Genomic DNA, 12,242 nt, shown 5'->3' with positions numbered 1-12,242 from the left:
GCTGGGACGGCCAAGCTATAAAAGCAGCTGGGCTTCGTGCCTCGCTGCGGTCGCTGCAGGGGGGCAGGATGGTGCCCCAGCCCATCGCCATCCCCTGAAGCCATCTGCTGTTTTTTTTTGTACGTCAGAACGAGATATTTGTCAGAGAGGCATCAGCGTGGGCCCCTGTGTCCTCCTTGGTGGGAGCCTGTGTTTGGGGACAGGCTTCAGGCTCTTCTAAAGGGAACTGTTTGTGTGCAGACAGAGCTGACCATCCCAAAGGGGAAGGCTGGAAGTACCTGCTCCCCAAAGGGAGCCAGGTGCTACCTCAGGTTTTGCTGTATCACAACCAGCTTCGATGCAGCAGCGACTTCTCCTCGGTGGAGGTCTCTTTGGCCACCGAGGCAGAGATCAGAGTCCCGTGAGTGCTCTTTGAGGCATGTCCTGCTGGCTTTCATGGGGCAGGGAGGGAGAGTGGCAGAACTGGGGAGCGTTTCCTCTCCAGTGTCTGTGCTGGGTGAAACCTGGGCTTGTCCGAGCACTCCGGGAACCTGCCTGGGAGTTCACTTCTTCACTGAAGCCTTATCAAGAGAGTGAAGGTGATTGTCCAGGCTTGCTGTCCTTGGGAGATAGCCTGCTTGGGGCTTTCCAAGAGGCTGCAATCAGCAGCTGCCTTCTGACAGCAGCGAAGATAAAGGCCCCTGGAGGTCAGTGTGCTGCGGCACACCCAGATGCTCAATCCCCAGCAGAGGAGCTCAGCTCGCTCCCTCCAGCTCCCTGCTGGACACGAGAAGGGGAGAGGTCCTCAGGTGGGTCCAGCTGGCGGCTGGGAGGCTGCTCCGAGCCGAGATAAGGACCTGTGGCTGTGCCAGCCCGCCAGATGGATGCGGAGGTGAGCTCCAGCAAGCTCTGCACCGTGTCCGTCCTGCAGGAGCCAGGCTCACTGGCTTGCCATCGGGATGCAGCCTGGGAGGCTTTCCTCAGATGAAGTGCTGGGAAAAGTCCTTGGCTGCTGGGCTCGCAGGGATTGCACAGCCCTCGGGCTGATGAATGTGGACAAGACCTCTGCTCGCCGCTGGCAGGCAGCTGGTTCGAGTGCTTCCAGAAGGCAATTGTTCTGTGCCTTGCAAACAGGTTGGGGTCGGGTTATTTAGTGCCCGTCGGTCCCCTTAGGAGCCTGCCTCGGGGACCTTCCCTCTCAATTGTTCACAATCTTCCACCGACTTCCAGCCCAAACGCATCCGCGGCCGGCTTTTTGCTCATTTGTTCTGGAGCCAGAGACCAGTGCTGGCACAAACAGCCCTTCTCCCTGCCCGCGCTCCTCGATGTTGATTTGAAATAGTCTTTCTTTGGCCTTGGGTTTCAGAGGGATGCATTTCAAAACCAGAAATAAATGGGCTTGAAATATTTCCCATAATTTTTTGCAAGATCTTGACCCTCTGATAGCAAGATTACAATAAAGATAACAAGAAAATCAGCATTCAGGCTAGAACCACTGTTGTTAAAGTAGACAACCCAGCAAAGCCAGTACTTTTTGTTTACAACTGAACTCATGAATTTTTAGATATTAATGTATGAAGGATTGAGTAAACAACCATTGTGCCTCTAAGGAATGAGTCCCAGGCTGTCCTGAGCTGGAATACTTTGTACTTTCCTGATTGCCTTCCAAGAATTTCAAATTACTTTGTAGCAGAAAAACAAGCCTGCTTCACAAGACGTGTGCGAGCTTCTCGGGGCAGCCTTAATTCATCCGGGCTGTGATGTTTTTGGGGCAGAGCTGTGTGTCGGGGCCCGGGACGCTGAGCACGGTGTTCACGGTAAGGTGAGGACAATGCATGGAGAACAAACTGCTCACAACAGCAGAGCCAGCCAGGCTCTTCTCCTTTCAGGAGTATCTGGGATGCTCTCAGGCTTGGGTGCACAAGAGCAGCCCCAAGGACCAGGTGACAAAGGGATGTGTGGCCACGGCGTGTCCCCAGCACCGTGCCGAGCTCTCCAGGAGGCTGCAGCCTGTGTTACGCACCCACAGGCTCCCCAGGCTTACCAGGGCGTTTCTGAGCACGGTGACCCTGACCACAGGCTGTGGTGTGCTTGCAAATTGCCCCATATTTCTGGGTTTCCTATGTGAGTGCTCTCCAGGAGCAGCCAGCCCCTTTTCTTCAACCAAAAATAATGTTTGGAATTGGAGACCAGGGTAATTTAACGTCCCTGCCTCTCCTGCGCGGCCCCAGTGCCATTTGCTTAATGTTTGCACTCCTGTCAGTGCAGTCCTGTCCTGGCATCGTGGCCACGCTTTGGCAGAGTGGGCAGGATGGGTCCCTCGCTACCTGGGTCGTGCTTGGGTATGGTTTCAAAGCCAGCAGCCTGGAGCTGTGGAAAGAGTCATGAATTCGGGTTACCAAACCATCTGCTGGCTGCATTTTGAGAAGCAATTAAAGCAAAATTGTTTCCAGCCCTTCTGTTTGCAAGATGTAGTTTGAAGAGAGCTAGCCAAGCCAGGATTTGCCTGATCCTGCCACAGCTCCAAGTACGAGTTAATTTGCTCTGGTACCCATGGTGTGAGGTGATGAGATCCCCCCCGAGGAAGCGTGCCAGTAAGGGGCTGTTAGCAGAGAGGCTCCAATGGCACGAAACCCATGGAGCCCATTTTGGTTACCGTATTTATTGCTTTGAATCAGAAATTGTTAAATAGGGTAAAAAGTGTAGGGCGCAAAACCCCTTCTGTAGGGTAGAGGATGGTGTGGAGAGGACTGCATCGAGGTGACCCTGCAGAGATGCTCTGGTGGTGACCCTGGCATCCATGGGACCCAGACCCTGTGTCCAACATGCTTCCCTGATCCCAAGCCTCTTGGCTTTTCCTCCTTTTGGACACTGAAGCTGGTCCCCTGTGGGGACAGTTTGCCTTGGTGGCACCTCTTGTGACTGCTTCTGCAGCGCTCTGGGTGCAGGGTGGAGAGAAGAGGTGAGGTCTGATGTTATGGAGGTATTTTTTGGGCTGAAACATCTCTTTTTTTTCCATCAGGAGAAGGCAGCAGCCTCAGTGCTGGGCCTTGACAGATGGCAGGGTGGCCTGTGGGATGGCACGGTGGTGGCTTGTGGCGTTGTGGGATCCGAGCATCGCTAATGGGCACGGCCAGCTGAACTGAGCCTGGGGAGAGGCTGCGTATCGGGGAGAAAATAACCTCAAGGGGCTCACAGTGAGGCAGGAGAGGGGTCCTTCTTGGCCGGCGGGGCGGGATACTGCTTGGTTTGCAAGAAAAGAAGAAAAGAGCCCCAAGAACAGCGCTGAGCTGAGCCGGCTGCTTATGCAAGAGCTGGCAGTGGGGCCGGCCGCACCGAAAGCCAGCGGGTGCCAGCGGGGCGCGAGCGGCTCCGCGTCCTCCTGTTTGCTCAGCAGCTTTCGTGTGGCGGGGGAGCGGGGCGAGGGCGCGAGATTCCTGCACACTGAACTCCTCTGTTCCTCTCGGCGGGGTAAACAGGACACAAAACAAAGCCTCGAGCCAGTGCTCGCCTCCGAGGTAGTGCCCTGCCAGCCCCCCGAGGTGCGCGGCGGTGATGGGGCCGCGCTCGGCTCCTCCAGGGGGTTTCTGGATGCTGGCGCCGTGGATGGATGGATGGGGGTTGTCCAAGGGTGAGGAGCCAGCAGGAAAAAAGGGGGTGAAGCACCCCAGAAAGCGTGGGCAGGGATCAGACAACCAGGCCAGCATCCTCGGAGAGCTGAGGACGCGGTGAGCCCAGGCACCGTGCCGATGCCGACCAGGTTGGGTGCCCCCTGCAAAGGGATTCACCGTGCCCCTTTGTGGGGGACCGAGCCCCATCGGATGTGCGAGGAGGGAATGAACGCCACCCCTCTCTGCAATGAGCTCCCTGCACAGGGTGTCACTGCTCTCGCAAAGCCCTGCTGCTCTGTTTGCAATTGCCCCGAAGGAGTGGTTTCCAGGCTCCCTCGTCCCCAGGCGAGATGCCTGTCAGTGACAGAGGGCGATGGGGCTGACCTCAGCCCTTTCCCAATGCGCTGTTAGCTAATCCAGCTCCCCGGGGACACAGCTGTGGGGCTGGGCCCCCCGCCAGCCCGAGCCTGTGCCAGCTCCCCTGCGTTTCCACAGAGCCACGATTGCACCACCGCAGCCTTGTGCGGGGCAAGGTGAGGAGGCAGGGAGCAAGCGCTCGCTGCTGCACCTCCACACGCTTCTGGGAGTTTCCTTTCAAGAAGGATTTGCACCCAAGGCTCCCGTAGCTACCTTGAAGTCACTCAGTAGGGGAAAAGCAGTGGCCAAGCACAAGGTGTTTTGGTGCTGCTCTCTGTCCTGGCTGTCCTCCCCGCGGGATGCTGCGGGTGTGTTATCCCCAGCGCCCTGCCCTGCTCCTCGCAGCGCCTCGCGCAGCAGCACCGCTGGCTTCTGCTCCCCAAAGGAAGATGTTTTCTGCTCCGAAAGCTGTTTGCCTTGCCACGACCTGGGGGCTGCGTGCCCTGCCCATAAAAACCCGTTGGAAATGCAGAGGTAGGGAGGGCAGTGACCACGGGATGCCAAACCCCGGGGATGCAGCGAGGGATGCAGGAGCGTGCCGGGGGTCTGGCGGCTCAGCCTCCCCCCTTTACCCCGCTCTGAGGCGCAATGTGGTCACAAGCTGCGTTCGCAGGAAGGGATCAAGCACTCAAAAGCAGCGCGGGATCAAAGCTTTCTAAACACTCAGGGCATTTGGCCCGGGAGGTTTTGTTCCGTCTATTTATAGCAGTGGGGCCAAGCGAGTTCAGAGTTGGGAGGCAAACTTTTCCAAAGCTGGGGGACGTTTGGAGCGGGGAGGGGGGAAAGGGAGCTCGGCCAGGCCCGTCTCCAGCAGGCGTTGACTCCTTCCCTTAGGTATGTGTTGCTCTCCATGACACACCAACAACAAGCCCGCATAGCAGCGCCTGGCCGAGGCTGCAGAGATTGAAGCAAAAATGTGAATTGGCTGGGAAGGGGAACGTGAAATAGAGAGTTTCCAAACAGCAAAGCCAGTTTGAAAGTGAAAACGGTTTCCCTACCAGCATGTTTCTGCCCCCGGGGGCACCATCCTTCAATTACAAGTATGCTGGTATTGTTTTCCAGGGGAAGGCTGGTGATGATTTCAGGGCAAAATAAAGGGAGAGGGCTTCCTGCAGCGTGTGCCGTGCTTAGAAACGGAGAGGAAGGGTCTTCTAACCCTTCAAGGTGACACTTCGGCGATGTAACCGAAGAACACGTTGTTTTTCTGTGCTACTCCCTGTAGTCCAAGCCAAGCAAACAAACCCAGGAGCACAGATGTGAAGCTGTGCCGTGGTCACACCGCTGCCCTTGCAGGGCACACAGGCAGGAGCTGGGGTTTCCTTGCATCCACCAAGTGAATGGTGCTAGCAGTGCTTCATAGCGAGGGGCACGAGCAGCACGCTTCGGATACACAAAGCAGCTTTTGCACGCCTAGATCCCCTCTCTTGCTGGGAAGGCTCACTACAGGTTATAAAAATACCTCGCTAATTACCAGGAGCTTCCTAGCACGCCGCCAAACCTCCACTGCTCTGTGGGAGCAGCATCTCCGAGCTTGCTTCTCCATGAGGAAAGGGTGCAATTAGGCTCGCAGGTAATTATAACCAGCGTAACGAGGGGGTGGCTTGAGGAAAGGGGGTTTGGCAGCCGGGTGGAGTCCAGCCCAGGTGCTCTCCTGGCCGGGGTGGTGCGGGGGTTTGGCACGCTGCTGCGGGCTGCAGGAGCTGGGTGCTGGGTAAGCGTCTTAGCGAGGCACACAAGTGTCCCACGTGCGTGCCCCGGGTTGTTTTCAGAGAGAGGAATGCACAGCTGGAAGGATTCCTTCCATCTCCGCCACCACAGCAGCTCTCCGGAGGCAGAGGGTGCCCATCCTGGGTGGGGAAGCCGAAGCGTGCTCCTTCAGGAAACGCTGTGAGAGCCTGGTGGGTTTTTAGAGGGAATGGGGTGACCTGGAAGGTGGGAGCAATGACTGATGCAGAGCTCAGTGGTGTAAAACAAGTCTTTGGGCTTGAGGAGCAAGAACGTACGATAAGAGAGGACTTGACGTTGTCTGAAGGTGGCAGAGAAGAGCCTTGGACTATCCACAGGTCTTGCCGTGACTGTAAGACACTGCCTGAGTGCCATCATGCGAAAGGTGGACGCACTTTTAGGGGACTCTCATTACAAGGTTTCTGCATTGACACCAAAACCTTCAGGGAAGCCCCGCCAAGACCTCTGCTGGAGCAGCAGGTACAGACCTTCCCCCAGAAGATCATCCTCCGGGTAACCATCCTTCAGATGGTCTTCATCCCCCTGCAGATCCTCCTGCCCCCAGGAAACGTGGGGCTGGAGCGAGCGCACGGCCAACCCCTGACCTGGTTGCTGGCTGTCCTTCCCCACCTTGGCTCTCCAGCTTGGCAGCAGCAGGCTCTCAGCCTGGTTTCCACCCCTACCAAGCAGCAGAAAATGTTCTTTTTTCCCTCCTAATGATGGTGACGAGCGTTCACCTCTCGCTCTGTACGTGTCCTTGCTCTGAAAGCCCGTCCTTGTGCTTGGTGCTGGTGTTCCCAGCTCCGGGCTTGGGAAGGGTGCACCAGCCAACTGGACAGTCAAGTGCAATTAACAGACAAAATGCCCACCACTGTGGCTGGAAAGAGGTTTTAATTAAAATCCCTTGGTATTGGCCCCGGCCGGACTGTGAAGAGGAGGAGGGCAGGGGCCTGGGTCATGCCTTGGGTCACCCCAGCAGAGCATCCCTGAGCTGGGGCTGAAGACAAGGCAGGGCCTGCTTTTTAATTGCGTGCTTTTTTCTCTTTTCTTTTTCCCTTGGGTGACCTGCCCAGTGGACATTCGCAAGCTGATAGGAGCACAGAGAGCCCAGCCGACAATTGGGACAGGTCCACAGGTCATCTGAGTCCTAATGAGGAACCCTGAATAGACGCTCACATCACTCTCAAGGGAAAAAGCACCTCGCCCTCTTCTCTAATGAGCACGGCACTCAAAATCCCTTTGTCTTGGGCTTTGCTTGGCTCGCAGAGGTACACGGGGACACGTCTTCCAGGCTGCCCTCACCTTCCCTGCCTCCCCTTCCAGGACAGTGCCTCGCTGTTGTTGGTGGCCGGGGAGGATTTGGCGGCACCGCGGTGAGCAAAGTACGGGGCTGGTGGGGTCACAGAGCTGCATTATGCGGCTGGTTTGGGTCCGAGGCACCTTAAGACCACCTAGTTCCAGCCCCCAAAGTCCCATTCAATTTGGCCTTGGGCACCTCCAGGGATGGGGATACCCCCGGGTGGATGATCCCTCCGTGCACGTGCCCGTGATGTGGTGAACATGAGCTGCAGGTGCTGCTTGGAGCAATGTCTGCTCCCCTGGGAAAATTAACAACGAAATCCCACAGCAAAACTCACGCAGACATCACCCAAAAAGCCCCAGGAAGCTGGAAGCAGGACGGGGTCCCGCGTCACCCCGCTGGTTTCCAAAGTAGCCAGCCCCCTGGGCCTGTTTGTTCCCGCTGCTCGGGACAGTGATGGATTTTCTGGCCTGCATGCTAACGAGCGGGCAGAATTAAGAAATAACAGCAGCTGAACGGGTGCCAGCCCCGCAGCTTGGCACTCCAGGGCCAACATTAGGGTCTCACCATCCCTTGTTACCCATCAGCACGGCATCGGGGCTGCTCCAAAATATATTTTTTGAAAACTCAGGCTGCTCAAGTAACTTTTAGGGGTGAAAGCCCCCCTTGTTTTCATGCTCCAGGCCCAGAGCCAGCCCTCGTGCAGCAGGATGGAGCGGACATCGGGCACTGTGAGAAGGGAGGGGGTTTTCCTTTTTGCTTGCTCTCTGGCCTAGAGCAATCAGCGGGGTTTTACACGTAGAAGAATAAAATCAATCCTTTCCTGCTGCCACTTCAGTTTCTCTCCCCAGCTTTGGGGTATAATTTGGGGTGTAAATCCTAGGTGAGTCTCAGCGTGCGCTGCTGAAGGAGGAGATGGCACCAGGATGAACCAAGGCTGGTGGCTTCACAGGCAGGTGAGCAGTTGGCGGGTGGATTTGGGGTGGGTTGTGCCACGCACAGCACCGCGTGTCCAGTCCATCAGCTGCCTGTGGACATGGCACGGAGGAGGGGGGATGAAATTTTGGGGCAGCAGCAGGATTTTTTTTCCTCTTCCCCTATAAAAATGCCCATTTTGATACCAAAGCCTAGCAGACAAAGGGGTTGGCCGTGCTTCTCCCCTCCCTTTCAATCCCCTTTCTGCACGGTGACATTTTCCCCTTCCAACCCCTGCTCTTTTATTATTTTTTTTCCCCCTTTTCCCCTCCTATTTCCCCTCCCTCCTCCAGAGCCCCCCCGGGGGCAGCCCCTGCCCTGGCTGGGTGCCCGCAGCGGCTCTCCCAGGACAAAGGGGACATTCAGCCGGGCACCTCGCCGCGAAGAACAACCCTGGAGGGAGAGAGGGACCCCCCCGCCGCCATCCCCGTCCCCCCACCGCCTCCCCAAATGGCACCAGGGATGGAAACAAAGCGGCTGAGGCCGTGTCCCAGCGCGCTGGCGGAGGCGAGCTGGAATCCAGCGCCACAAAACGCGCCCTGTGCGCGCTCCACGCGCGACGCAGGCGCACGGGTGTCTCCATCCCCCCCCCCTCCCCCCAAAAAAATCTCCAAATCTGCCCGGTAACACCAAAGCGGGCTCCCTTTTTTTCCCCAAGGCCCCGGCCAATGTGCGCGCTGCCAAGGCGGCGTCGCAGGGAACGGCATGTTTTCCTCCCCTGCTCCCTTTCTTCCTCCCGAGCCGCTTGTTTTTCTGCGGGGACGGAGGAGGAGGAGGAGGGGAGGGGGGGGGGGCGCAGGGCTCAGCTCGGAGGCTGCCCCCGCTTTTGCACACGCGTCCTTTCCCCCCAAAAAACACAATATAAACAACAAAAAAATACATATATATTTCAAGGAAGCCTTGTTTTTCACCACAGGCAGAGCAGAGATTTTTTTTTAGGAGCGGGATAAAGGCAGGAGGGGGGAGAAGAGCAAGGCAAGCAGGGCTTCCCCCTCCCCAGGTCCAACCAGATCTTTTCTGAAAAGCCCCTGGTTGTTTTCCCACCCCCTCCCAGCTCCTCTGTTTTTCCTCTCCTGGCTTGCAGCAGCTGCTGCGTTTGCTGGAGGCTGGGCTGCTGTAAATCAAGCCGTGCCGAGGCGCCGGGAAGCGGTTTTATAGCGGCTGCTGGTGGGGCTCCAGCCCTCCCCAAAGCACCCGGTGTCACCGAGCACACGGGGTGGCAAGGACGGTCACCCCATCGTGTCCCTCTGTACAGCCTGAGCCCCCCAAACCGTGGCTTTCCACAGGTGCCTCCGATTCAGAGGATAACGGCGAGGTGAAAAAGAAAAATTAAACAGTTTGGGGGTTTCTGGCTTGTCTGTGGGTGAGTTTGCCAAGGAGGGTGTCAGCAGGCAAAGCGTGAGCTGCGCTTAGCGGGGTTGGGATGGGGAGCATCAGGTCACCGTGCCTACCCCTGCCAGAAATACAGATTTTTGGCTCTTTGGCAAACTTTTGGCCAACTTCTCCCACGCTGCCTGCTCGCACGCAGGGTTTCTCAGGGTGCAGCAACCGAGGAGAGCCAGGAGCCGGAGCTGGAGGAGCTCTGTGTGCTCGGCAGCAGGTTCGCACCCCGCCGAAGCCTCGTCCCAGCAGCGGGCCAAACTGCGGGGCAGGAGCTGGATTGTGCCAGTCTTTTGGGAGATGTCTGCAAGAGCCTGGCGAGGGCACGATGTCCCCGTGGGGAGCTCCACCCCAGGGAGAGGCCGAGCCCGGGGCTGCTTGCATAAACTGTTTGTGCAGGGGGAGGAAAGCCACGGAGCAGCTCGGGACGTCCTGTGGCAGCTGCCCCGCGTCGGCTGCCAGCTGGGCCGTGCTGGATCTGCACCCAGGTGGTGCTTCTGGAAACAGTTTTGGGGTCTTCTGCTCCTTTATCGTCTGTTTCTCAACATTTGCCCCTCTCCTTCAGGCCACCGAGTTACATCGGGATGCGCAGCAGCCAAAAAGCTCCCGTGGTGCACAGCTCACCGGCACCACCGGCCGCCTCCTGGCCCCGCACACCTCCAGCACGGATGCCGAGGATGACACAAGTTTGGGTCGACGTGGTTGCAGGAGGAATAAGGATGCACGCAGCGACACCGCAGCTCCGGGTGCCGTGGATGCAGAGCTGGGCAGGGGGCAGGTGCTGGGCAGCCAGGGCTGGTTATAGGGGATCCTAGAGAATATCATAGTATAGGACACAGGCACGGTGTGTAGGGGATCCTATAGGACACCATGGTGTAGGATACGGTGTGTAGGGGATCCTACAGGACACAAGCAGGGTTTACAGCCAGCTGTAGCAAACACCAGGCAAACCACCAGCTCAAGAGCTGAATTTCATATGGCACATGTCACGAGCTGCAGAAAATGGGCTGGTTTTGCCCAAATCTAAAGTAAAACGAGGAGAATTTCAGGGGTTACGGCCTGCTGCACCTTCCCTGCAGCAGCTCTTCATCCTGAGGTGGCCTCACCTTCCTCACACACCCTCTGATCCAAGGGGGGGAGTGCAGGGGATTTATTAAATCCCTCGGGAGACAGATTTAGGGGCTGCGGGGCATGCCTGGTCAGGAGGAAATTATTCCGAGGGAGGCTGGTATTTTTTCCAGCCTCGGTGCCTCGTGCTGCCCATTCCTTCGCACTTCATTAAGCTGCCCCAGCCCCAGCCACGGTGGTGGGGACTGTAAATCACCACCACGGGACCCACCTTTAGCCACGGACACTCGGCCACGAGCCAGCCCGAGCAGGGATCGGAGAGGAGAAACAAGATTTACAGGGGGGTGAGCCTAGGAATGGCGCTGGACGGGACTCGGGTGGGAGTGAGAGCTCTGGTTATGTGGCAGGGCATATTCCAGGGCCTGGATCCCGTGTCTGGGTGTCAAAGTGCAAAGAGGTGAGAAGCCTGGCATGTGGACGTGCACGCCAATGTATTTATTGCCTCTCCGGGGCTGCCTTGCATCTCAAATTTATGGTGCAGCCTCTCTCCCAGCAGCGTTTCCAGGGCCCGGCGCTGGTTTCCAGGACCACGGGGATGACTCTGGCGATTGGCATGCAGGGGGTTGCTCCTCGGCCCCCTCTGCCCGGGGGGAGCTTTTCCTCTGATCCCTGCAGCTCGCATCCGTGCCGCTCGCCTGCTGCACACTGCAAGGCCGGCCTGGCGCTGAGCTCGGATGTTTCCTTCCAAATGAAGCTTCCTCCAGTAGTAAAATATGAAAATAAAAAAGGGAAATGTGGTTTGTGTTGCAACCAAGCATTATCTGTGCTCTGTGGCTCTGCCCCGTGCATGTGGTTACCTACACAGGTGTGGCAAATCCCTTGGCCCCATCCAGCCCCAGGTGCCCTCTGCTCCAAGTCTCCTTTGCACGTCTCCACTCTCACACCCCCAAAGGAAGCCGCAAAGCCCCAAAAAAGCTGATGAATTCAGGAGGCCGGGCTCACCCCGCTGTGCCAAGGAAGGCCGGACAGTTCTGCCTGGAAAACAGCTGCTGCTGGAGGTTCCCCTGCTGCTCTGCTCTGCCTGGGGCTACGAGCCCTCGGTTTCCAGCAGAAAAAAAAATAAAAAATAAAAATAAATAAAGAGGCTTTGAAACGTGCCTTTGCAGCTCCTTTGTCCCCCTCTTGGTGCCATCCGTATGGTTTCACATCGGCGACACAACCCCCCTGGGCAGGGCTGTGTGAAGCTGACCATCCTCTTCCTCACTCGCCAGCTCATCTGATGGACCACAACGATTTTATTTGACCAGGTTAGGGGACTCTTACAGCTTTAGTGTTTTTTTTTTCCAGGGCAGGAGCATCCAGTGGCATCGCCAAGGGGTTCTTTGGCAGAGCCGACAGGGAGCCCGGCTCCCCAAATGGCGCAGGGGAGCTGGCGAGCTGTGCTGCTTTGGGGAGCGCTGCGGGGAGCAGGCCTTCAGCCCTGCTGCCTGAAGAGGGGGCAGTTCACACGGCCATCGCTCCCACCGGCCTAGAAAATGGGAAAAAAGAAACCTTTAAAGCAGCTTATTACGTCTCTGGCGCCTTTGGGGATGGAGCCCTTTTGGAGACAGGAGCCCTTTTCTGCTATGGCACCGTAGATAAGGAATAACCCAAGCCCTGGCTTGCTGGCAAGCTTTGCACAAGCAGGTGCAGAGACCCATGCACACCCCCAGCCCCTCTTCAAGCTCAGCACCCCCTGTCCCCCAGCATCCCATCGTGTAGGGGCCCGCAGGCAGCTCCGTGCATCC

The 12,242-nt window shown here is 57.4% G+C and overlaps 1 long non-coding RNA gene across 6 annotated transcripts; it reads left to right on the top strand.

Annotated features, from left to right (window-relative positions):
- The first annotated feature begins 1,845 nt into the window (after positions 1-1,845).
- LOC311440381 lies at positions 1,846-11,588 on the top strand. Of its 6 annotated transcripts, XR_014695371.1 has the most exons (5): positions 1,846-5,577; positions 5,777-6,212; positions 6,806-7,105; positions 7,916-7,988; positions 9,953-11,583. It is a non-coding gene; the product is annotated as an uncharacterized lncRNA (long non-coding RNA). The 6 variants fall into 6 exon arrangements; XR_014695369.1 differs by having other exon boundaries at positions 7,916-11,588; XR_014695370.1 differs by having other exon boundaries at positions 7,884-11,588.
- The last annotated feature ends 654 nt before the right edge of the window (positions 11,589-12,242 follow it).

Source organism: Aythya ferina (genome assembly GCF_964211825.1).
Source record: "Aythya ferina genome assembly, chromosome: 8".
In the NCBI taxonomy this organism is placed as follows: Eukaryota; Metazoa; Chordata; class Aves; order Anseriformes; family Anatidae; genus Aythya; species Aythya ferina.
Note: the sequence above shows the minus strand (reverse complement) of the source record. Positions and strands in the feature narration are given on the sequence as shown.